The sequence below is a fragment of the Armigeres subalbatus genome, chromosome 3 (genome assembly GCF_024139115.2).
Source record: "Armigeres subalbatus isolate Guangzhou_Male chromosome 3, GZ_Asu_2, whole genome shotgun sequence".
Lineage (NCBI taxonomy): Eukaryota > Metazoa > Arthropoda > Insecta > Diptera > Culicidae > Armigeres > Armigeres subalbatus.
The window spans coordinates 4,466,913-4,493,806 of NC_085141.1; the positions used below are offsets into that span (position 1 = coordinate 4,466,913).

Here is a 26,894-nt window from a genome sequence, read left to right on the forward strand (position 1 = left end):
CATTTTTTCAATCCCCAGGCAACCCTCATCGTGGCGTTGTCGAGGATGCACTTCCATCGGTTCCGATCCTAATAAATCAAAACAACGAACTATATAGGTTATTGACATTGAATTTAAAATGTTTTTAATTACTTACGTCCAAGTTCCTCCATGATCTCCGCGTACAAGTAAATAATAATAAACCTAGAACGCCACAACACGCAGCAGGCAGCTTAATTTTAATAAAAACTTTCAAAGACGTTTTTCACCCATTTATGGGTTTAAAAACAAACGTTTTTGAAGTTGGTCACCATTCTCAAAATGGGTGTTTTTTCACCCATTTCAAGTTGTCAAACTTTCCCCATTTTCTGACAGCCCTATACAGGATCAAAAAATGGTTAAATTTTTACTCATTAATCAGTTTACGTATCTATCCGTGTAGTGCAGCATCGAGAAATAACACAACCACTCATTCAAAAAATACGGTTTTGTGTAGTGGTTTGTTGCCAATCTGTGTTCCCCCTTGGGAACTATCCAGCATTTTACGTGCAGTAATGGCCGCCACAATTTTACTCACATTTTGGTAGGATGCATTCGATTTGACGTTTGGCTTGTGTCGTATGACACCGCAGCGATCATCATCATCATGAATTCATCATTATGATGATGAAAGCATATCGTTTTTGTGTCATACGACACAAGCCAAACTTCAAACTGTTTCCACCCTACCAAAAACTGAGTTGGATTGTGGCGGCCATTAGCGCTCGTAAAATGCTGGATAGATAGTGGAATATATACACTCAGCCAAGAAAACTAGTGATAATCATACGAATATCTTATGTTTTTTTGCTATAAGAATTAGTTATAAGCTTTATACGATTTTCTTATAAACACTGTGTGATACGATCAAGAATGATTTTCATAAGATTGTCTTATGAAAATATTAAGTTTTTTCGGAACTTGTAACAAAATTCATGAGAGAATCTTATGAACATCATGGATCGTTGTATATGAGGGTCATAATATACTCAATCCAGTTGAAACCCGAAATTGGGTGCTAACGAAGTTGGATTTTTCTCACAATCCGTACGTTAAACCTAACTTCGGAAGTGGTGCGCTGAATAGCGCTTCGCGATATGAAAACAGCGCACCACTTCCGAAGTTAGGTTTAACGTACGGATTGTGAGAAAAATCCAACTTCGCTATCCCCCAATTCCGGGTTTCAACTGGATTCAGAATATTTTCAGCACGATTTTGATATATGTTGTCCTTTCACAAAAAATAATACAAAAATGAAATTAATACAAAAAAATCACAAGTAAATGTGTAAGATTTTATTTTTATCTTTAGGTTATATACACCATTTTTTAAAGTAACATTTATCTTGGGCAACAATTTTCGTCTGCGGATCAGCATCATGTCTATCGTCCTCAACCTGAAAGGGGACAAAAGTTTCGTCCACCTGATCGGGGACCGAAGGTTCGACTCCAACCACCTCGGTTACTTCTCCATTATCAAGTTCGAGGATTTCGCAGGTCGTTTCCTCATACTCGACTGGGCAACTGTAGAGTAATGAATGCGTAGTCCAATACCAAGGAATCCACTTCAAGATTGTTTACTTTAGAATGGGCGCTGATCTGGTGGTATAGTTTATTGAATATTCCCGGAAGGTTTTGCACTTGCCATCGTTTGTTTCCAACGGGAACACGAAGTTTGAACAGGCGTTTCGTAGGACATGGATCCTGCAGAAGGTAATAATAAGCTCGGAATCGAATCTGTTGTCCTTGCTAAAAAAAGTTCGCATCCTTGATTGATACAAATAACCGGTTGGACTGGACTGCCGTTAAGGTTGGTATCGTGTTCAAAAGAAATTCCTTTTTCTATACCAATCACATGTTAAATTCCGTTTACTGAATCGGAAAAGTAAAAAATTGAAATGAAATTCCTTCAACAGTATCCACCTGAAAATGACAAAAATCAAAAAGGGAATTTGTAAGGTTCCCACGCAAACTAATGGGAGCTGTCACTTTACTTTTGAAAAAAATAGTCTGCTCAATTATTCCGCCAGGAAAAGCGACATTTTGCTCCATGCAGATCAGTTGTCAAAATTCTGCTTGGTAATATTGAACAAAATTCCGTAACCTCTCTACTTTTTAAGTGGATACTGGGCTTTAGGACGGAATTTTTCGTGAACGCTGCTGAGCGAGCTGCTGAGGGTGACAGACGTCGCTTAGCAGTGAGTATTTGTCGGTCCACTGGTGGATTCGATCGAGCCCGGACTGCACGAGAGGCTTTGTTTGAGCATGACGACAGAGAGCGCTTACGCTTGCTGCTGTGCGTGAATCAGATGAATTGATCTCGTACGACTACGGTGCTCGCCGGAGACATCGACTTGTTGATATTTGTTGCTTGTAGCAGCTCGTGAATCAGCAATGGCTGTGATAGTACTTGGATGGCGAAAGGTTTTGCTGGGTCCGGAGTTTTTGCGTCGACAATAAGATTCTGTAGAATATAAATTTTGAATTTAGAAGTAAGCAAGAGAAACCTTAGGAAAAGTAAATATTTACTTACATTTTTTATCCTCCAATTAACAAACGATTCCTTTAGATGGTATTAAACGACGATATTTGAAATTTTTACGATTGACTAAGGAAGATTGTGATAATAACAATGTCAACATATTTCGCCCTCGATTCCGCCATGATGACTCACCATTTCATAAGACTTGTCTCATGAGTTTTTCACATCAAATGTTGTGATGAATTATAATTAATAGACCTAATAATATGTTCTATTTTTAATGAATATCCTGCATGAACTTCATAAGATAACAAAACGAATTTCATAACAGTGCAATAATTATCATAAGAGGCTCAATGAAAATAAAATTCGATTATTTTTTCACGCTTCATAAGATGGAGCTTATGATATTCTTAAGATAGTTTAGTTGAGTGTAGATGAGCGAAGATAAATCCTCTGTCTCCAAACGAGCATGACGTCACGATTTCAATGGAAATGTTAAGCAGACCTTACACGAGGCATATATTGACAATACTTTTTTCGTCAAACTTTTCTTCAATATTTTCACTGATTAGCCGGCATGGCCGTAGCTGAAGAAAAACTCAATTTTTTCTTGAACTAATATGAATCAAATAGCGGTATAACGCACAAAACACGCCCACACTCAACCGTCATCGACTCCTGTGGGCAAACTGCGGGGGGAGATGAGGGGAAATATTGAAAAGAATATCAAACTTTTCTGATTTCCCTCAATATTTACTTCAATATTTTGGGTTCGCACTCACACGATCAATCTTTTTCTTCAATAATCAAGAGTTTGTCAAACTTTTTCCGTCGTGTAGGGTCTGCTTTAAGGGCTGTGACCAAGATTTTTTTATGTACGCTGTGACGTCATATTCGCGTGTGCACGGTCAAAAAAAGCGACTTTGTCATGCTTTCGCTCATCTGTAGATTCTACTATCTATAATGGGAACTCCCTAACAAACAAATTGGGCTGAATAAGCTAGTTTTTTAGCTGAGGAGGTATATTTTTAGTGTAACAAGCTCTTTATTAGCTTCCAATGTTTGTTGGGTCAAAGAAAAGATATTTTAGTTCCCAGATAAAGATGGTCGCTTCGGTTCCCTTTGTTCTGCTGTCCGAAACATGTGTGGTACCTAACTGTCAAATCGTATGTATTTTTCCTTCATTGAAATTTGGATCCCCTATCCTCGCCAGCAAAAGATGTCCCGGACAGCGACGATAGCGACAATCTTTATCTGATAACTAAAATATCTTTTCGTCAAAGCGACCTTTGTGGATTTACTTGACCAATGGATTCGAAGGTCGGTTCACTTGCCTTTTCAAACGTTCCCTTTTCCAGCAAGGTTTGCCACACTGACAATACTACCCAAGTAACCATAAGCATCATAAACTGGCTTCAATTCAGCATTATATCCAATTGTAAAGCAACCTTTTAAAGCCTACTTGCTCTGAGTGTCAATAAAATGCTAATTTGATGCCACAAAAGGCGAAATAGCGTGCCAATAAAATGCTGATGATGAAAACACTTACATAGCACTACTAATGCAATTATAGTGCTGCAAAAGAATCCTGTCAAAATTGACAGCCCGATTATAGCACCGCTAATGCTTTTAGAAAGCATTGGCATCTGGTTTTGTTTTCAATGCTATTTTTAGTTTGAATGATTTCTTTTTGGATTTTTTATGAACATTGAAATGGATAACACAAAAAAAATTAAAATAATAGGTAAGTTTTCGAAAGCTTTGTTCTATATCTTCATTGTTTATACCAAATTCCGTCACCCTCGTATAATTTCGTTGAATATATAAACACTAAATCTTTGAGTCTCGAACTGAGATGCCTTGCCTTGTCGTTATCGCTGAAGTGCTGCTCTACTGCCTGGGCCATACGGGATATTTATGAATCCGGCGATAAAAGGCCAATTTAATTTAGCTTATTTACGATTTCCATTTCAGATAATCTGTGTTGCCAGTATGCATATTCTAGTCAAAGCATAAAATCTCTTAAAAGTATGAACTCATATATTCTCTCTGGTTATTGTGTCTATTACTTTGAACAGTCTAGCCTATATATAAATATATACGGAATTAATACACGACCCCTGAAAGTTTCAATTTCTATAATTAGTTATTCACTATTTGTATACAATCTATAGACATTAATTTTAACAATAAATAATAAATAAATAAAAATTATAGTTTTTCTTCAAAGGAAAACTGGCAACTTTGTCATAAAAATTGATAGACAAAATGTCAATAAGAAAAAACCTCAGGGAAAAACAAAGTTCCTTTATTTTCCATTAAGTTTAAATGGTTTTAAATCGTTTGTGTTATTAGAATATCGCTGTTAGTACATAGGTAAGTGATACTAAACGCAATAAAATACGTGTAGTGATAACATCTCGGATAATACATTTGTATTACAGATTCCATGACCACTAAAATTTCTGTGCAATACGGTGACTTTTTGGTTTTTATGCCGGAGCAACGGAGACCGGAAGCGCTGAAAGTACAGTACCTCCTGTGAGTCTCCGGCTTCTAATTTAAAGGAATCTTTGGTCACCGGATGGTATAAAAACCACGAAAGGATCCAATCAGATTAGAAGAGGCCAAAGTACTGTGCGCCTACCAATTTATAATGAATGTTACCGGTTTCAATGATGTAAGCTTGGACTTAATGTTAGAGTACACAGCAAAAAAAGTTGTTGAATATTACATCGAAATCGCTGCAACCCGTTGAATGCATCGGTTGTGGAAAATTACATTCTACGATGTACCCATGAGCTTCCTGTGTAATTCACGAAACCGATGTAATAAATTTCGATGTAATAAAATGCAACGTAACAAACGTGATGTATTCGCAGTGATGTAATTAAATTGCGATGTAAACGACCCTTCAATGTTGTTCTTTCAATAACATTAAAAAACCCAGATTAATCCACCTAGCGGTGATGGTGCCTTTCTCGTTCGTTCAAAAGGTTTGGAAAAATCTCAAATAACACCAATATGTGGATTGGTCTTATTTTTCATATTTGTTTATATGCATAAAAAATTCTCGCCAAACGCAATTTGTTGCAAACAAATCGGATGAGCATAAGAGCTAAACATGGCATTTTATTTAGTAGTTTTAAAATTAGTATTTTCGCCATAACTTTTGACCCAATTGTACGATCCGGCCATGTTTCTATAGGAAACAATTTGACAAGATTCTGCGTCGAATGCAATCTGTTGCGAGCGACCTGAGAAGCACACATATTGCACATCAATCACAGTAACTTATATATGACCGGATTCAGTCACAATATGGTTACTGCAACCAGATTTGTTGAAATTGTGTTGCTTGGGGTATAGATGAAGTATAAGTGCTAAGAAAGTGAGCTAGACTTTTTTGAACTCTTTTCACAATAAATAGTAATTTGACCATAACATCTAAGCCCATAGTCCGATCTGGCTAATTTTCAATAAGAAAATATGAGACATTCTGCGTCGAATGCAAATGCGAGCAAATCGGTTGAGGAAAAGTGCCCGAAAATGAGTGACATTTCTATGCGATTTTTCGTATGAATTTGTATTTTAGCCAAAACTTCTGATCCCATAGTCCGATCTGGCCAATTTCAAATAGGAAACAATGGGACAGGATTTTGCGTCGAATGCAACTTGTTGCGAGCAAATCAGTTGAGGATAAGTGCCCGAAAAATGAGTGACTTTTTTACACGATTTTTTCGTATGAATTTGTATTTTGGCCATAACTTCTGATCCCATAGTTCAATCTGGCCAATTTCGAATAGAAAACAATGGGACAGGATTCTGCGTCGAATGCAACTTATTGCGAACAAATCAGTTGAGGATAAGTGCCCGAAAAATGAGTGACATTTTTACGAGATTTTTTCGTATGAATTTGTATTTTGGCCATAACTTCGAATCCCATAGTCCGATCTGGCCAATTTCAAATAGGAAACAATAAGACAGGATTTTGCATCGAAGGCAACTTGTTGCGAGCAAATCGGTTGAGAATAATTTCCCGAAAAATGAGTGACATTTTTTACGCGATTTTTTTGTATGAATTTGTATTTTGGCCATAACTTCTGATTCCATAGTCCGATCTGACCAATTTCAAATAGGAAACAACGGGACAAGATTCTACGTCGAATGCAACTTGTTGTGAGCAAATCGATTGAGGATAAGTGCCCGGAAAATGAGTGACATTTTTTACGCGATTTTTTCGTACGAATTTGTATTTTGGCCATAACTTCTGATCCCATAGTTCGATCTGGCCAATTTCAAATAGGAAACAATGGGACAGGATTCTGCATCGAATGCAACTTGTTGCGAACAAATCGGTTGAGGATAAGTGCCCGAAAAATGAGTGACATTTTTTCGTATGAATTTGTATTTTGGCCATAACTTCTGATCCCATAGTCCGATCTGACCAATTTCAGATAGGGAACAATGGGACAGGATTCTGCGTCGAATGCAACTTGTTGCGAGCAAATCGGTTGAGGATAAGTGTCCGAAAAATGAGTGACATTTTGAGTAGTTTTGCACACACACACACATACACACACACATACACACAAACATCATCTCAATTCGTCGAACCGAGTTGATTGGTATATAACACAATGGGTCTCCGGGCCTTCTATAAAAAGTTTGTTTTTGAGCGATCATATAACCTTTACCCATACTTAGTATACGAGAAAGGCTAAAAGATGGTTTAGCCATAACTTCCGATCCCATAGTCCGACCTGGCCAATTTTCAATAGGAAACAATGGGAAAGGATTCTGCGTCGAATGCAATTTGTTGCGAGCAAATCGGTTGAGGATAAGTGCCCGAAAAATGAGTGACATTTTTTACGCGATATTTACGTATAAATTTGTATTTTGGCCATAACTTCCAATCCCATAGTCCGACGTGGCCAATTTTCAATAGGAAACAATAGGAAATGATTCTGCGTCGAATGCAATTTGTTGCGAGCAAATCGGTTGAGGATAAATGCCCGAAAAATGAGTGACATTTTTTACGCGATATTTACGTATAAATTTGTATTTTGGCCATAACTTCCAATCCCATAGTCCGACATGGCCAATTTTCAATAGGAAACAATGAGAAAGGATTCTGCGTCGAATGCAATTTGTTGCGAGCAAATCGGTTGAGGATAAATGCCCGAAAAATGGGTGACATTTTTTACGCGATATTTACGTATAAATTTGTATTTTGGCCATAACTTCCAATCCCATAGTTCGACGTGGCCAATTTTTTAATAGGAAACTATGGGAAAGGATTCTGCGTCGAATGCAATTTGTTGCGAAACAAATCAGTTGAGGATAAGTGCCCGAAAAATGAGTGACATTTTTACGCGATATTTACGTATGAATTTGTATTTTGGCCATAACTTCCAATCCACTTAGTCCGACGTGGCCAATTTTCAATAGGAAACAATGGGAAAGGATTTTGCGTCGAATGCAATTTGTTTGCGAGCAAATCAGTTGAGATAAAGCGCCCTTGAAAAATGAGTGACATTTTTTTTTACGCGATATTTACGTATAAATTTGTATTTTGGCCATAACTTCCAATCCCATAGTCCGACGTGGCCAGTTTTCAATAGGAAACAATGGGAAAGGATTCTGCGTCAAATGCAATTTGTTGCGAGCAAATCGGTTGAGGATAAGTGCCCGAAAAATGAGTGACATTTTTTGCGATTTTTACGTATAAGTTTGTATTTTGGCCATAACTTCCAATCCCATAGTCCGACGTGACCAATTTTCAATAGGAAAAAATGGGAAAGGATTCTGCGTCGAATGCAATTTGTTGCGAGCAAATCGGTTGAGGATAAGTGCCCGAAAAATGAGTGACATTTTTTACGCGATATTTACGTATAAATTTGTATTTTGGCCATAACTTACAATCCCATAGTCCGACGTGGCCAATTTTGAAAAGGAAACAATGGGAAAGGATTCTGCGTCGAATGCAATTTGTTGCGATCAAATCGGTTGAGGATAAGTGCCCGAAAAATGAGTGACATTTTTTACGCGATATTTACGTATAAATTTGTATTTTGGCCATAACTTCCAATCCATAGTCCGACGTGGCCAATTTTCAATAGGAAACAATGGGAAAGGATTCTGCGTCGAATGCAATTTGTTGCGAGCAAATCGGTTGAGGATAAATGCCCGAAAAATGAGTGACATTTTTTACGCGATTTTTACGTATAAATTTGTATTTTGGCCATAACTTCCAATCCCATAGTCCGACGTGGCCAATTTTCAATAGGAAACAATGGGAAAGGATTCTGCGTCGAATGCAATTTGTTGCGAGCAAATCGGTTGAGGATAAGTGTCCGAAAAATGAGTGAAATTTTTTACGCGATATTTACGTATAAATTTGTATTTTGGCCATAACTTCCAATCCCATAGTCCGACGTGGCCAATTTTCAATAGGAAACAATGGGACAGGATTCTGCGTCGAAAGCAATTTGTTGCGAGCAAATCTGTTGAGGATAAGTGCCCGAAAAATGAGTGACATTTTTAACGCGATTTTTACGTATAAATTTGTATTTTGGCCATAACTTCCAATCCCATAGTCCGACGTGGCCAATTTCAAATAGGAAACAATGGGAAAGGATTCTGCGTCAAATGCAATTTGTTGCGAGCAAATCGGTTGAGGATAAGTGCCTAAAAAATGAGTGACATTTTTTGCTTCGTTTTCTGCACACACACACACACACACACACACACACACACACACACACACACACACACACACACACACACACACACACACACACACACACACACACACACACACACAGACATCACCTCAATTCGTCAATCAATCGATTGAGGATAAGTGCCCGGAAAATGAGTGACATTTTTTACGCGATTTTTTCGTACGAATTTGTATTTTGGCCATAACTTCTGATCCCATAGTTCGATCTGGCCAATTTCAAATAGGAAACAATGGGACAGGATTCTGCATCGAATGCAACTTGTTGCGAGCAAATCGGTTGAGGATAAGTGCCCGAAAAATGAGTGACATTTTTTACGCGATTTTTTCGTATGAATTTGTATTTTGGCCATAACTTCTGATCCCATAGTTAGATCTGGCCAACTTCAAATAGGAACCAATGGGACAGGATTCTGCGTCGAATGCAACTTGTTGCGAGCAAATCGGTTGAGGATAAGTGCCCGAAAAATGAGTGACATTTTTTGAGTAGTTTTGCGCACACACACACATACACACACACACACACACAGACATCACCTCGATTCGTCGAACTGAGTCGATTGGTATATAACACAATGGGTCTCCGGGCCTTCTATAAAAAGTTTGTTTTTGGAGCGATCATATAGCCTTTACCGTATACTTAGTATACGAGAAAGGCAAAAAGGTGGTTTGGCCATAACTTCCGATCCCATAGTCCGACCTGGTCAATTTTCAATAGGAAACAATGGGAAAGGATTCTGCGTCGAATGCAATTTGTTGCGAGCAAATCGGTTGAGGATAAGTGCCCGAAAAATGAGTGACATTTTTTACGCGATATTTACGTATAAATTTGTATTTTGGCCATAACTTCCAATCCCATAGTCCGACGTGGCCAATTTTCACTAGGACACAATAGGAAATGATTCTGCGTCGAATGCAATTTTGTTGCGAGCAAATCAGTTGAGGATAAATGCCCGAAAAATGAGTGACATTTTTACGCGATATTACGTATAAATTTGTATTTTGGCCATAACTTCCAATCCCATAGTCCGACATGGCCAATTTTCAATAGGAAACAATGAGAAAGGATTCTGCGTCGAATGCAATTTGTTGCGAGCAAATCGGTTGAGGATAAATGCCCGAAAAATGGGTGACATTTTTTACGCGATATTTACGTATAAATTTGTATTTTGGCCATAACTTCCAATCCCATAGTTCGACGTGGCCAATTTTTAATAGGAAACTATGGGAAAGGATTCTGCGTCGAATGCAATTTGTTGCGAGCAAATCGGTTGAGGATAAGTGCCCGAAAAATGAGTGACATTTTTACGCGATATTTACGTATGAATTTGTATTTTGGCCATAACTTCCAATCCCATAGTCCGACGTGGCCAATTTTTAATAGGAAACAATGGGAAAGGATTCTGCGTCGAATGCAATTTGTTGCGAAACAAATCGGTTGAGGATAAGCGCCCGAAAAATGAGTGACATTTTTTACGCGATATTTACGTATAAATTTGTATTTTGGCCATAACTTCCAATTCCATAGTCCGACGTGGCCAATTTTCAATGGGAAACAATGGGAAAGGATTCTGCGTCGAATGCAATTTGTTTGCGAGCAAATCGGTTGAGGATAAGTGCCCGAAAAATGAGTGACATTTTTTACGCGATATTTACGTATAAATTTGTATTTTGGCCATAACTTCCAATCCCATAGTCCGACGTGGCCAATTTTCAATAGGAAACAATGGGACAGGATTCTGCGTCGAATGCAACTTGTTGTGAACAAATCAGTGGAGGATAAGTGCCCGAAAAATGAGTGACATTTTTTACGCGATTTTTTCGTATAAATTTGTATTTTGGCCATAACTTCCAATCCCATAGTCCGACGTGGCCAATTTTGAAAAGGAAACAATGGGAAAGGATTCTGCGTCGAATGCAATTTGTTGCGATCAAATCGGTTGAGGATAAGTGCCCGAAAAATGAGTGACATTTTTACGCGATATTTACGTATAAATTTGTATTTTGGCCATAACTTCAATCCATAGTCCGACGTGGCCAATTTTCAATAGGAAACAATGGGAAAGGATTCTGCGTCGAATGCAATTTATTTGCGAGCAAATCGGTTGAGGATAAATGCCCGAAAAATGATGACATTTTTTACGCGATTTTACGTATAAATTTGTATTTTGGCCATAACTTCAATCCCATAGTCCGACGTGGCCAATTTTCAATAGGAAACAATGGGAAAGGATTCTGCGTCGAATGCAATTTGTTGCGAGCAAATCGGTTGAGGATAAGTGCCCGAAAAATGAGTGACATTTTTACGCGATATTTACGTATAAATTTGTATTTTGGCCATAACTTTGATCCCATAGTCCGACGTGGCCAATTTTCAATAGGAAACAATGGGAAAAGGATTCTGCGTCGAATGCAATTTATTTGCGAAACAAATCGATTGAGGGTAAGTGCCCGAAAAATGAGTAACATTTTTTACGCGATATTACATATAAATTTGTATTTTGGCCATAACTTCCAATCCCATAGTCCGACGTGGCCAATTTTCAATAGGAAACAATGGGAAAGGATTCTGCGTCAAATGCAATTTGTTGCGAAACAAATCAGTTGAGGATAAGTGCCTAAAAAATGAGTGACATTTTTTGCTTCGTTTTCTGCACACACACACACACACACACACACACACACACACACACACACACACACACACACACACACACACACACACACACACACACACACACACACAGACATCACCTCAATTCGTCGAACTGAGTCGATTGGTATATAACACTATGGGTCTCCGGGCCTTCTATAAAAAGTTTGTTTTTGGAGCGATCATATAGCCTTTACCGTATACTTAGTATACGAGAAAGGCAAAAACATGTTTTTGATATTCTTTTATTTTTTTTTCCGCAGAATAATGATGCGCACTCAGTGTATTTAAATATTCATATTCCTTAAGGCGAGTATCGATGACTATCAGTGTGATGCAGATTAACCGTCACTGTACACCAGCGGGTCGAACTCCAGTCAGTGGCATATTGGCAAGTGGCACGGGTAGGTGACAAAGGGTGTCCAGAGCAGCAACTGCTTACAGCCCAGAAATGTTGGCACAGCAGTCCTACCTAAAATAATGATTGAATACACTATTAATCTTGAATTGTGTTTTGAGAGGAATGATGTCAAACATGTGGGAAAAATCCTTCCGAAACTTCGAAGAAAATACCTCCAAAGATTCCAGAGGAATCAATCTTTCACAATACCACAGGAAATCTTTCCAAGTTTCCACAGGAATCCTTCCGATTCATGCGGGATTTCACAAGGAATCTCTCCGAGATTCCGCAGGGGAATCCTTTGAGATTTCGAGGAAATCATTCCAGGATTTCTCAAAAAATCTTTCCGAGATTTTGCATTTCCAACCGGGATTCTGAAAGGATTTCTTCCGGCGTTCGAAAAGAAATACTTCAGGAATTTCGAAATAATTTCCACCTCTCCGAAATTTCGAAATTATTCCTTCCGGGATACCAAAGGGAAATCCTCCGGAATTCCAAATATAATCCTTCCGGGATTTCGAAGATAACCCTTCCGGGATTTCGAAGGGGATTTTTCCGGCATAGTAAGAAATCTTTTCGATATTCCGCAAAGATTTGTTCCGAGATATCACAGGGAATCCTTCCGAGATTCCAAAGGCAATCCTGCAGGGATTCTGAACGTATTTCTTCCAGGATTCCAGAAATAATCCTTCTAAGATTCCGAAGAGGATTATTCCGGGACTCCGATAAAATCCTCCGGAATTACGAAGGATTCCTCCGCAGAGAATCTTTCCGGGATTCCGCAAGGAATGCTTCCGGTATACAGCAAGGAATCCTTCCAGGATATCACAGGGCATTCTTTAGGGATCTAACTGAATCCTTTGTGGATTCCGCAGGGACTCCCTTCGGGATTCTGCAGATAGTCCTGACAGAATTTTTAAGTTAACCTTCTTGGATTCCGAGGATGATCCTTCCGGGATGCCAAAGGAAACACTTCCAGAATTACGGAAGGAATCCTTGCGGGACACCCAAAGGACATCCTGCAGAATCCCGGAAGAATTGCTTGCAAATTCCCGGAGGAATTCCCTGTAGAATCTCGGTAGGATGCCCTGCAAAATACCGGAGGAATTTCCTGCAGAATCTAGGAAAGACGCCCTGCAGAATCCCGGAAGAGTTCCCTGCAGAATCCCGGAAAGAGTCCCTGCAGAATCTCGGAAGTATTTCCTGCAGAATCCCGGAGATATTCCCTGTAGAATCCCGGATTTTTTTTCTGCAGGATTAAGGAAGGACGCCCTGCAGAATCCCGGAAGGATATCCTGCAAAATCTCGGAAAGATTCCCTGCGGAATCCCGGAAATATATCCTGCAGAATCCTGGAAGGATTCCCTGCAGAATCTCGGAAGGATTACCTGCGGAGTCTCGGAAAGATTCCGTGCAATATCGGAAGTACTCTACGGAAACCCGGAAAGACTCTCCGGAAAACACCGGAAGTACTTCCTGTGGAATCCCAGAATGATCTGCTGAATCCCAGGAGAATTGCCCGCGGGATCCCTGAAGAATTCCCTGCAGGGATCCCGAAAGAATTCCTTGCAGAATTCCGGAAGAATTTGCAACGGGATCCCTTCGGAATGCTGAATAGAAATTGCAGATTATAAAGAAATAAGTCTGTTCAATTCTACAGAACAATTCAGATAGCTATCTACCTATAATATATAAATATTTATATGTTCATACATACCTAGTACACAATCGGGTACACCATACTGGCATTGCTCTTATCGTTGCTTGTGGTGTTGTTAGCGATGCCATCTGTGGCCTGAAGCTGGATGATTAGATTGCTCTTGGTGGTCTAATTTATGTGCGGCCCAGTGGTACTGATATTAGCGGTTCAACACGCCACCGGTTTTGCGGCCAAACTGGGCGAAGCGGCCACTGATGAGGTGGCAGATTTCTTGCCTTTCGGTGCAAACTGCTTCCGTTTGTCGTTTTATCGCGTAACCTTGGTGATGTTGGAGGCGGGAGCGGCAGATGTTTTTGATATCAATAGTGCTGTCCAATGAGCAGCTCGAAGTAGCTCGAAGTTGTTCCCGTCCTGCTCGTTCTTTTTTGTCAACAAATGGGCATGAGCAGGACAGGGAGAAACTTCGAGCTACTTAGAGCTCTCATTGGACAGCACTAATGCTAAGCTGGGAGCCGATTGCATTATAAGTTTCAGAATAAACTCCTATCCAATGGTAATTTTCAAGTCCGTCAGACCGTATTTACCTTTTTTGTTTACAGACCAACACATTTTGTAGAATTTTCGTCCTGATACTATCGTGTATTAATTTCTTCCTCGCCCCTTCGCTTTCGTGAATGAGTGTAGTCAGCTTCTTTTACACCTTCGTCAATCAGGTTAATCTGTTTGAGCTTTCGGCTCGGTTTGTTCTGACGGTGCTAAACTGTTTGATTCCTGCTTATTTTTCTGCACCGTAAACGAAATGAGTTCCTCTGGATCGAACAACATGGCACGAACTTTGAGAGGATCTCCCAAATCACAGCTGAACATTCTGGTTCCTCCCCGGGTCCATTCTCCAACAAGCAATCGATAAGTCGTGGTTTCATTTTCTACGTTTTCATTTTCATTTTGGCATGATTTTCAGCTTGGCCTTCTGGGTTTTCGGACTGTTGTCCTCAATGACGTCAGCCTCTGCTTGCATATCTTCGTCGGTCAAGTGACCATGCGGAACGTCGTGTCATGTCGTCACTGCCGTGTAGCGATTCGCCCGGTTCCTCCTCTTCCCACTTGTCATCCGAGTCGACTTCGTAATCGAAGAATTTCTGGAAAAATTAAAAATTTTGTTATTTCCATAACACGAAGTCTTCATTAAAGCGTGTTACTCACAGTGTCCTGAACGAAGAGACGTTGTGGTTTGGCCTGCGTGCTTTGCTTCCGCTACGTTCCCCGATACGGCGGTCGGCGACGTTGTCATCTGAAATTTAAATTTGCTATTTTAAGTTACAGTTTTAAAGAAACATTCGATTTCAACTCACCTATAATCATTACATCGTCATCCTCTCCTTCGTCATCCGATGCCTTCCTCGTTCGATCGCATTTGCCAACCACGTTGTTTTTAACTGCTGCAGGTACAATCCATCCCGTTCATTCTTTTCTGCATCCGCTTCAACCAATACTTCTTCCAAACGTATCTTGCATTCTGCACACTGGAGCCAATCACATATCGCCCTTCACACAGTAGGACATAAAGGCCATTTAAAAACCACATAGCTACCATCTCCAACAGATTGACGATCCATCGATCCACCATCTCTAAAAGGCTTGAGCAGCCTTCTGTTTGCACTTCACCTCTGCTCCAATTTCCTCTTCTTTCTTCGTACGCTCTTCCTTCTTTGGTTCCTCTTTCTTATGCTTATCTTCAGTTTTTGCTTAAATTTCCGCTAACCTTCTCTGCTCCTTCTCTTCTTTTTAGTTTCTTCTTTTCTTTTTATTTGCGTTTCTGCTGTTCCTTCTCCTTCCGTGCCTTGTGCTTCTGCTCTTCCTTTTCCTCTTTCTCCTTCAACAGTTCCTTTTCTTCCATTTCACGCTGCTTAACTTCCTTTTCCTCCAGCTTCTTTTTTCTTCTTCTCATCCATTTCCAGTTTGGAAGCGTGTCTTTGTTCGGCTTTTTTCCACTGAACTAACTGCTTGGGAGTGAGCTTTTTCTCCTGTTGGCTATCCGACAGCAAGGGGCGCCGTTATGGCCCGTTTACATATGAGCTAGTTCTAGCGGACAATGCACTATCCGACAATACTAGCGCGATATTAGCCCAATGTAAACAGGAATTGTCCTCGCTAATAAGCGTTCACATTGTGCTAATATAGCGCCAGTATTGTCGGATAGTGCATTGTCCGCTAGAACTAGCGAATATGTAAACGGGCCATTAGACTCGTCCAAACAAATGGTCACATATTCGCTAGTTCTAGCGGACAATGCACTATCCGACAATACTAGCGTGATATTTGCACAATGTAAACAGGATTTGTCTTTGCTAATAGGCGTTCACATTATGCTAATTTCGCGCTAGTATTGTCGGATAGTGCATTGTCCGCTAGAATTAGCGAATGCGTAAACGGGCTATCAACCTCTATTAGTTCGTCATCCATTTTTGTATGCTTCTTTTCTGGTGTTTTTAGAATCTTCACACTTTTGCATTTCAGATTCATTAGTTTTTTGTGTAGCTGCTCTGCTCTCAGTATTTGACCAGTTATTCTTTGCTGACATACTAGCAAATTTTGATCTGCATTGGACCTTGGATTGGATATCTGCACAAATTTAGTTGCGTCGGTTGTAGTCCTGAATGACAATGCTGTTGAAGTCCAACTGCTGATTGGTCTCGCATCAACTGCTCCAGAGCGGCACTCGGTGTTCATATTCTTTTTCCTGCAGTTTGATGGAAAAACTACGCTGACGCAGATGCTTCTTCAGATTTGTCTCGAACCCGGCAATTTTGTTGCGAAGGGTTTGGCAAGAAGCGACGAAGCGCATGTTTGTATGGCGATCCTTTGTCAGCCGGGTGTTGTATTTTTCATTAATGGCCTTCTTCCGTTACCTCCATCCTCCAGCCTGCAGATGAGTAGAGTGTGCCACGAATCATACGACCGCTACCGTCTTTGCGGTACTTGTGCTGGGTGCGCTTTTGGAGTCAATTGGTTTCTGGGAAGTAGTTGAGTGTTGCTAAATTTAAATTTGCATTAATTTTAAGTGTTCTTAGTTTTTTGACGTAGGACTACGTCTGTGTTTTTCTATATTGGGGTACACTTTACGATTGCGAAAATCGGGGACCGTCACGAAAATATGATAGACTTTAAACTTTAATATCTAATATGGGGGAAACACTTGTGGTATTCGTACCATGCTACAAAAATCTTGAAATGAGTGTCATAACAATTATTGTCTTCATTAAAGATAGCCTTGAAATTATTTTCTTGTCGCCTTGTACCATGGTACGAATACCACAAGTGTGTGCCCCATATAAGCCGTTTCTCGATGGATTTTCAATTTTTTTGGACCATTCGATCAAGGATGAGTCAACGTTTCTTTGTATTTATTTGAAAATACTGATTTTTAACTATTTATTATCGATAATTGATAAAAAGTTTAGAAATAGGTAAACTAACCAATCACGTACATGCATCACTAGCACAGACATAAAAAATCAATCACTTGCGGATTTGGATCTAATCCTCAGTTTGAACAAGATTTTACGCAGAGCAGACGCATCAAGGCGATCGCAGCGGAGCGGACACAGCATCACGAAGGCGCTAATAACATTTTCAAAGAAAATCCATCGCATTGGTGGTGATGCTCGATGTGTTGCTGCAGATCATTCAACCTCATCGAACCATAAAAATAGCACTGTGGCGATTCCGCACCGCCAGTGCCAATGCTGAAAATTTATTACAAATTGTGGTGTCAGTTAGTTGGAAAGGAACATTGGGAAAAGAAAATTGGTTCTTCTCTGGACCAACATTTTATGAAAAGAAAGAGTTAATTGCGAAAATGGACTGTTTCGGTGGCATCGGGTTTGGCGTGGTTCCTCGCAACAATACGCATTTTAGATTAACAACATCTCATAACCAAATTCAGAATCTTGCGAGAAAGTTTCATTGGATTCTGTTATTCTCCGAACGGTCCGTTGTCTGTGGAAAACCGATCGAAATGGCTCGCACGCGCCGCAAGGAGCTTTCTTATTTCTAATGAAGTAATTCCGCCCCTTCATTAATCGTTATGAGTGCACATTATATTTACAACCATATCAGTTCCCAAAGGGGCGGGGCTAACGGACTAAATTTATTAAATATAAGAAAGCTGCTGTTCGGCGCGCGCGAGCCTCATTCCAGTTCGAGACAGCAGCACGTACGGACGTGTTTTTTGCTCGCGCATTTTTTCCAAGTGCTTTTTCTCGTTCGTTCGCTGTTCACGCTTTCGCTTCATCGCGTTGGCGTTATTTTCTCCCGGACCGGGAGACTCGGTGGCCGATTTGGTCGCTGGAAAAGTGCCTAAGCACACTGCTCTTGGAGGCGCGGATAACCCCTCCAAGCAGCTTTTGCAGAGCAACGTGTTCTCGCCGTTGCCGCTTGATGACGCCGGCAATCCGCCGAAAAAGAGGAAGAAGCAGCAATCGCAGCTGCCGCAAGTGCAACCGGAGCGGAAGGAGAAGTGTCCGCCCGTGTTTGTGAAGGGCGATCCACCGGATTTGCGCCCAAAAATTCGCCAGCTGATCGCAAAAGGGCTGAAATGTACTTTTCGGCTCTGCAGCGAGGGCGTAAAAGTGATGCCGGCAAACAAGGAACATCACCAATCCGTCGTGGAGTTCCTCGAGGTCCACAAGTATGAGTACTACACTCATGACCACCCCGGCACGAAGCCGCTCAAGGCTTTGCTGCGAGGACTCCACGACATGAAGGAGGAAGAGCTCCAAGCAGAGCTTGAAAGTTGCGGACTGAAGCCAGTAGCCGTGCACAAGATCGCTCGTCACGACAAGGCGAGGAGATATCGCGACCAGCTTTACCTGATCTATCTGAAGCACGGCTCCACTACCTGGAAATACCTGAAGCTGGTTGGCGTTATAAATTAAACCGTCGTTGACTGGGAGCTATATCGGCCAGTGCACCGCGATGTTACGCAATGCACCAACTGCTTCAATTTCGGGCACGGAACCAGGAACTGCCGCATGAAGCCGCGCTGCAACAAGTGTGGCGAACCCCATCCGACTGATGAGTGCTACAAAATGGAGGTGGCCGATCCCAAGTGCGCCAACTGTGGCGACAAACATCGGGCCACCACAAAGGGCTGCCCAAAGCGAGCCGAGTTCCTGGATATCCGGAAGAAGGCTTCCACCAGGACCATTCCGAAGAAGAACCGTGTTCCTGTAATCAACGAGGTGAACTTTCCAGCCATCCCGGCTCCCCGTCGTATGATTCCAATACTCCCACCGCTACAGCTGCACAAGCGACTGGCAGCGGCAGCTGCATCGGTCCAAGCTCCAACATCGTCGGCACCATCCACCAGCGAATGGCCCCCGCTCTCTCCTCCTCGGTTCCATCGGCAGTCGGAGAACGAAGCCGTCCCACCGGAAGAATCTGTTCCTCTGTACACTCCGGAGCAACTGATGCTGATATTCGCGCAGCTCGCTACTCGACTGCGCGGCTGCAAAACCCGATTCGACCAGGTCTTCACTCTTGGCATGTTCATCATTGAAAATGGCATGGCTGCTAGGGTGGGCCTGGTCAACTGGAACGCTTGCTCGCTAAAGAGCAAAATAATTGAGCTGAAGGATTTCCTTGAGGAGAAGGAAATAGACGGTGCGTTCATCACCGAAACGCACTTAAAACCGGAGGTGAACGTCTTCGGACTTCCGCATCGTGCGACTCGACCGGCCGACCAGGGGAGGCGGTGTGGCCATCGATCTTCGCTGCAACATCAACTGTCGTCTGCTTCCAAGCTTCCAGCTCAGTGTCATCGAGGCCATCGGTGTCGAAATCACCACTTCGGTCGGCACAATCGCGCTCATCGCGGCGTACTGTCCAACGCAAGCCAAAGCCGGCGATGGATCATCGGCTGCCCTTCGGAGGGACATCGTCAAGCTGACGCGGAGGCAAGGCCAGTATATCATTGCCGGCGACATGAATGCCAAACATCAAGCCTGGGGCAACAGTCGCGGCAATCGAAACGGCACCATCTGGAGAAATGATATGGAGGAAGGCCACTACACGATCTTGAGCCCGGAATCCCCCACTCGGCTGAGTCGGTCCGGTGTCCACGCAACCATCGACCTCTACATAACAAACCTGAGTGACCACGTCTCGCAACCGGTCGTCTACCAGGAGCTCAGTTCGGATCACTATCCGGTGGTGGCGGAACTTGGCTCCTCGGTTAATCGGCACCAGCAGTTACGGCGAAGCTACCACCGAGTGAACTGGCAGGGGTTCCAGCAGTGCGTTGATAACACCGTCGATTACGAGGTGCGTCCGGAGACGCCGGAAAGTATCGACCGCCAGCTTTGCGCTATCGAGGAGGCGATCAAGGCGGCCCGGGAGCAACATGTACCGACGGCTCGGCAGGTAAGCAACTCCTTAAACATCGATACACTCACCAAAGATTTGATTCGATTGCGGAATGTCACTTGCAGGCAGTTCCAGCGTACTGGACTGCCTGAACTTAAGGCACGCTGCAATCGAATCACGAAAATTATCCAGGCCAGAATGGTGGACCTCAAAAATAACGATTTCTCAAATAAGATCCGCACTCTCCCAGATTATGCTAAGCCGTTCTGAAAAATAACCAAAATACTAAAATCCAAGCCTCGTCCCATTCCACCTTTGATCCCACTAGACAATAATGGCTCTAAGGATCGCTTGATAACTCCTACAGAGAAGATCGCCGAAATAGGTCGTCACTTCGTCAGCTCACACAATCTTGGGCAGAACATCGTCAGTCCACACGAGGCAGCCGTCAACGAGCATGCTAACAACATCTATTTGATTCCCAACGACTTCTCGGAGGAGTTGGAGATCTCAGCTGGCGAATTGACGGCCTATATCAAATCATCGAATAACATGAAGGCCCCAGGCTTCGATAGCATCCTGAATCTCGAGCTCAAACACATGAGTGCTCCATTCTTTGAGCACCTCTCGCTGGTCAGCGAAAGTCATCCCCATCTGAAAGCCTGGGAAGGATCCTTCCTCCCCCAGAAGTTATCGTCCCATCAGCCTTCTCTCAGGGTTATCCAAGCTATTCATCACCGGTTACTTGAGTCTGCCGAAAATCTCAACATCTTGCTCGAGGAACAGTTTGGTTTCCGACGCGGTCGGTCAACTGTACACCAACTGACTCGAGTTACCAACGCCCTCAGACGGAACAAGTTTGTCTCAAATACATCCGCCATGGCCTTACTCGATGTCGAAAAGGCATTTGGCAATGTATGGCATGATGGCCTGGTGTACAAACTACAACGCTACAATCTTCCCAGCTACCTGGTGAAAATCATCAACAATTACCTGTCGGCAAGGACATTTCCGGGTCTCAATCAGCGGAGCGAGTTTCAATGCGCACAGCATCGTCGCAGGCGTCCCCCAGGGCAGTATCCTCGGGCCCCTGCTTTTCAATCTGTTTACCTCCGACATGCAAGAACCTCCAGAAGGCGGCATTCTGTCTCTGTTCGCAGATGACACCTTCATCGTCTACAACGGTAGAGTGATCAGAGCGCTAGTGCAAAACTCCAACGAGGCCTGGATGCCCTGACAGAGTACCTCACCAGCTGGAAGATCTGTATCAACGCGGCGAAGACCCAGGTCATCATTTCCCCCACTCCGAATCCCCTAAACTTGTTCCGCCTGGGGACTGTAAAATCATCCTCAATGGCATGACTGTGTAATGGGCCAATGAGGCCGACTACCTTGGCTTGACCCTCGACAGCAAGCTTATTTTCAGGCCACAGGTTAACAAAAAGGGTGACAAAGTGTAACGTTTTGTTGAAACTACTGTACCCTTTGATCAACCGCCGGTCGTCATTGTCCCTGAAAAACACGGACACGAGACCGGGACGATGCTCGTGGAGTACTAACGCGCACTTGGAGTTAGATTTCAAAAGGAAAGTTCTCCCGGTACGTGGAGAAGGTGAAAGAACCTCGAAATGCTTCAGCTGTTCGAATAACCATCACACCGCAAAAATCGGATGACTGCGGTGGGCCGGGCACGTAGCCAAAATGTCGGATAGTTATCCGGTGAAAATGGTTCTCGACAACGATCCGACGGGCACAAGAAGGCGACGTGCGCAGCGAGCAAGGTGGATCGATCAGGTGGAGGACGATTTGCGGACACTCCGTAGACAGCGTGGTTGGCGACGTGCAGCCATGAACTGAACTGAATGGAGAAGATTTTTTTGTACTGCTCAGGCCACTCCGGCCTTGGTCTGTGCAAATAAATAATAATTAGGGTAAAGTGCCCAATAGTGGACCCCCAACCAATAGTGGACCCTCCAGCCATTGTTGCATTATTACTGCACAATGTCAACATTTTGCTATGAAATTCTATCGGGAGAACCTACCTTACAGTCCTATGATTTGATTGCATGCATTGGAAATGCATTGGAAAGTAAAATTAGATGATTTTTTACAATTTTATAAAAAATAAACATGAGAGTGTCCATTATAGGAATATTTTGGGGGGTCCATAATAGGGAAGAAGAACGTCCCGAAACGGGACATGAAAATCAAATGAAGTGTCGACTATAGGGAAGCAATTTCCTATTATGGACCCCCAAGGGGTCTACTATAGGGCGAATTCAGTTAGACTTTAAAATGTTAATTTCAACGAATAACGTCGTGTATTTTGGTGTTTTATGTATGTATCGTGAAGAGGGGATGCATAGCTTGTTGTTGGATATCAAGCAGAGTTTATATGTTGAAAATTTCTAAGTCTTATGACAGGAAGAGCAAAATTCCGCTACTGGGGGGTCCACTATTGGGCATTTTACCCTATGTCCAAATGAGAGACTCATCTGTGGGAGTCCCCAACGGATACACGCTGGAATCGCCAACGAATTCCAGTCAGATGCCCATCGGAGTCCCATTAGAATCCATCCCTGAAGCATTATCATCGGAATCCTCTGAAGATCGCTGCTACTATCACCTAAGTATTCATGTTGGAATTCCTTTTAGATTTCCGATGGAATCGCTAAAGAATTTTCATCGGAGCCTCCAATGATTTCCGTCGCAATCCCTAAAGGTTTCCCGTCGAAATCCACTAAGAGATCCAGGCGGAGTACACAAAAGATTAATGTCATAATCTTTAAAGGATTCTTGTCGCTATCTCCTAAGGATTTCTATCGAAATCCCCAAAGAATTCCGTTGCAATCCTCAAAGGACAATCGGAGAAAAAGGAAAATGTCCGGTCGGAAACCCCAAAGGACTGCGGTCGGAAACCTCAAAGGATTCCCATCGTAATCCTCAAAGGATTTCGGTCGGAACTCCTCAAAGAATCAAGAAGACAAAAAGAATCTTTCTGGGGTTCCGGCAGGAATCCTTTGGGGCTACGAAGGAATTTTGTGGAGATTCCGACGAGAATTTTTTGGGAATTTCGCTAAAATAATTTGGTGATTCCACTGGAAATTCATAGAGAATCTGAAAGGGATTATGTCGGGAATCCTGGAAGAATACCCGTCTACAAATCCAGTCGGAATATACGAAGTCTCGAAAGATTCGAGTCGGAATCTTCAAAGTATTCCGGTTGTAATCCTACCGGTCTACAATAGAATTCACAAACGTTGTAATCCATAAAGAAATTATTTTAGAATTGCAATAGGAATCTCATACGAAACTCAAAAGGATGAGCACCAAGCCATGAGTCGGCCTTTTCTTGTCATAACTCCGTGGGGCGCACACGCACCCTGGGAGAGCTGCTGTCATCGCATTTCACTCCAGCCATTTGGGGCCACACAGGTATCTCTTGACTTCCTTCAAAATAACAAAAAAAACTTCCTTCGTAACACCCAAATGTTTTCCTCCGGAATACCCACAGGACTAATTTCGAAATTCATAGAGAATCTGAAAGGGATTATGTCGGGAATCCTGGAAGAATACCCGTCTACAAATCCAGTCGGAATATACGAAGTCTCGAAAGATTCGAGTCGGAATCTTCAAAGTATTCCGGTTGTAATCCTACCGGTCTACAATAGAATTCACAAACGTTGTAATCCATAAAGAAATTATTTTAGAATTGCAATAGGAATCTCATACGAAACTCAAAAGGATGAGCACCAAGCCATGAGTCGGCCTTTTCTTGTCATAACTCCGTGGGGCGCACACGCACCCTGGGAGAGCTGCTGTCATCGCATTTCGCTCCAGCCATTTGGGGCCACACAGGTATCTCTTGACTTCCTTCAAAATAACAAAAAAAAACTCCCTTCGTAACACCCAAATGTTTTCCTCCGGAATACCCACAGGACTAATTTCGAAATCCAAAAGTTTCCAATTTTAAATCCTTGAATGATTCGTTTGGGAAATTCATATGGATTCTCTAGGGATTCTTCTAAGATCTTCCGTCGAAAAACCCAAAGGATTCCAATCGCAATCCACGAATAATTTTAATCGAAATACTAAAGATTTGCAAAGGGATTCCCCAGTGGAACCCATAGAATTATTTCTATTGGCATCCCAGATCGATTGCCGTAGAAATCTTCAAAATATTCCCTAAGTAATCATCAAAGTATTGCAGTCAAAATCCTCCAAGGATTGGAATCAGAATTCTCAAAGGATTCCTGTTGGTATCCAGAAAAAAAAAACCATCGGAATCCCAAAAAGATTTCCGGAAGGATTCCCGTCGGAATCCTCAAAAGATTTTAGGGGGAATGACGGCTTTGGCAGGTTTTGTTCTAATATTGGCAGGGGGGTTTTTTATGACTGACTAGGCTCAAATTTGGCCTAAACATTCTTTGCATATCAAAGAATATTGTGGCCAAATTTCATAAAATTTGGTCGACAAAAACCCCCCTGCCAATAATAGAACAAAACCTGCCAAAGCCGTTTTTCCCCTAGTCGAAATACGCAAAAGATTCCCGATTCAAAGGAGATTCAAAGGATAACTGCCACAAAACGTCCCAAAAGGATTCCTGACAGAATTCTTCGATTTGACTGGAAGAATTCCAGTTGAATTTCACAAAGAATTTTGTCGGAATCTACAAAGGACTCCCGTTGTAATTCATAAAATATAATTGTCGGATCCCTAAATCGTGAACAACAGTTAAACTGCACTTTAATAAATAGTGTTCGACATGATGTGGAGTCCATTGAAGACCATCACTAGAAGTATGTTTTCTATGCTAACCCTCTGGGATCAGTTGGTTTCGAATCCATATCATCGGCCGCATAACCAAATTACAATCATAGGCCAACAGTAAACCACTATCATGTTCGTTTAACGCAATCCGGAATTAATGGGCAATTCCATTGTGAATTCATTAATGGTTCCATTGCGAATTTCCGAAAAATCCCATTGGATTCCATTGGGGCTTCGTAAATGATTTCATGGAAAAACCGTGAAGAATTCCATTTGTAATCGAGAGACTTGATTAGAAATTCCTAAGGAATCTTTTAAGAACTTCATTTGGAATTTCTCAAAAAACTGGAATCATTTAATTCCAGTAGAAATCCCTGACGGACCCCTTGTGAATCACTAAGGTACTTTATTATGTATCCCAGGGAGATTGAGTTCGGATTTCCATGTTGCTTCAATCCGAATCCCAGAATGATTGTACTATAAATCTCGCTCTAAAGAACGTTGTGAATTTGTTCAGGGAGATTCTATCAGGTTAAAAGATTTGCATCGACATAATATAGGGGAAATGTTCCGAACTCAATCTCACTGTACATATATCCATCTCATCGCTAAACAAAGAAATACGGCACCAAATTCGTCGCTTCTTTTTGTCAACATGCGTGCTCACTGATGAAAAAAATCACAAAAACAATAATCAACCCAAATTCCTTTCCACTGCTTTGTTTTTGATGGGATGGAAATCGGAGCTATGAGATGAAGTGGCGAACCGTTCCCCTATTATCAGGATTCTATTCCGAGATCGCTATTTTGGAATCAACTGCTAGAAACACATATACCTGCAAATTTCCTCTAAGATTATAGTCATCGAATATGTAAGAAATTCTTTTACAACCCGGAATAAAGTACCTACTTACGTTATGTTCCGTACACATCCTGTTGATGGTTAACATGGTCGATGGCACTTAATCTATTGACGACAAAGTTCCTTGGTTCGATGCTCCCGATGAATGATCAGCTGCGGACGGTCAAGATGTTGGTTGTCGGCTGTTTTTTATGCCTGTTGCCCTTGAATTCAGGTTTCCTGTTTCCTGAGGAGACCATTTTCCGGTTTCCGGTAATTACTTGTCCGAATCTGCGAAAAAAAGAGAATAATTTAAATTGAACAATGAATATAATAATAGAATATTTGAAACTAACATCTATTGAAAGAAAACAACAAAATTTAATATGGCGCACCATCGCCCACCGGATCAAAACTGACAAGCTAAAATCATGGTCAGTGTTGCCAAGATTTAATATTGTATAGCATATGATTGCAATATTACACACGATGATGTGCTATTTTACACATCCGATTTTGAACAACTTGGTTGCATCTGAATCTGTGTAATATTCAATGCATTGTTATTCAAAAATTACACAAAATGCAATGTAATGCGAAAAGGCCTTCAGAACATGTGTAATTTCCAGTCGATGTAGATTTACATCTGAATTGGTGTTCATTTGCATACGATTTTTGTCATTACATCAAGTTTTTGATACATCGTTGAATTTACGTCGATGTACATTACAATAATTTTTGCTGTGTAGGTATCTAATATGTATTTAAAACATGTTCTGTTTTCCTGCAGGTAATTTGAATTGGAAGCAATTGGAAAAATCTTTCGGTCCAGATGAGCATGAACAACGACGAAAGTTGAGTATTTTTCCAGCAGACCAGACCCTTCCTTATTTCGAAAAATTCACTTCGACGATTATTAAAAAGGCAATAAACACGAAGAAATGCATGATCTGGACGAGG

The 26,894-nt window shown here is 41.7% G+C and overlaps 2 long non-coding RNA genes across 9 annotated transcripts; one reads left to right on the forward strand and one right to left on the reverse strand.

The window, feature by feature from the left end:
* Positions 1–4,809: 4,809 nt before the first annotated feature.
* On the forward strand, positions 4,810–26,894 carry LOC134225259 (uncharacterized). Its single transcript, XR_009983208.1, has 3 exons — positions 4,810–4,878; positions 4,947–5,182; positions 26,725–26,894. It is a non-coding gene; the product is annotated as an uncharacterized LOC134225259 (long non-coding RNA).
* Positions 12,090–26,383, reverse strand: LOC134226408 (uncharacterized). 8 transcript variants are annotated; one of them, XR_009983464.1, is made up of 8 exons: positions 26,291–26,383; positions 26,008–26,225; positions 16,399–16,990; positions 15,309–15,987; positions 15,160–15,247; positions 14,541–15,095; positions 14,014–14,274; positions 12,090–12,369 (listed from the first exon to the last, which is right to left on the reverse strand). It is a non-coding gene; the product is annotated as an uncharacterized LOC134226408 (long non-coding RNA). The 8 variants fall into 8 exon arrangements; XR_009983465.1 differs by having other exon boundaries at positions 14,014–15,095; positions 16,399–16,969; XR_009983466.1 differs by having other exon boundaries at positions 14,014–15,095; positions 15,309–15,956.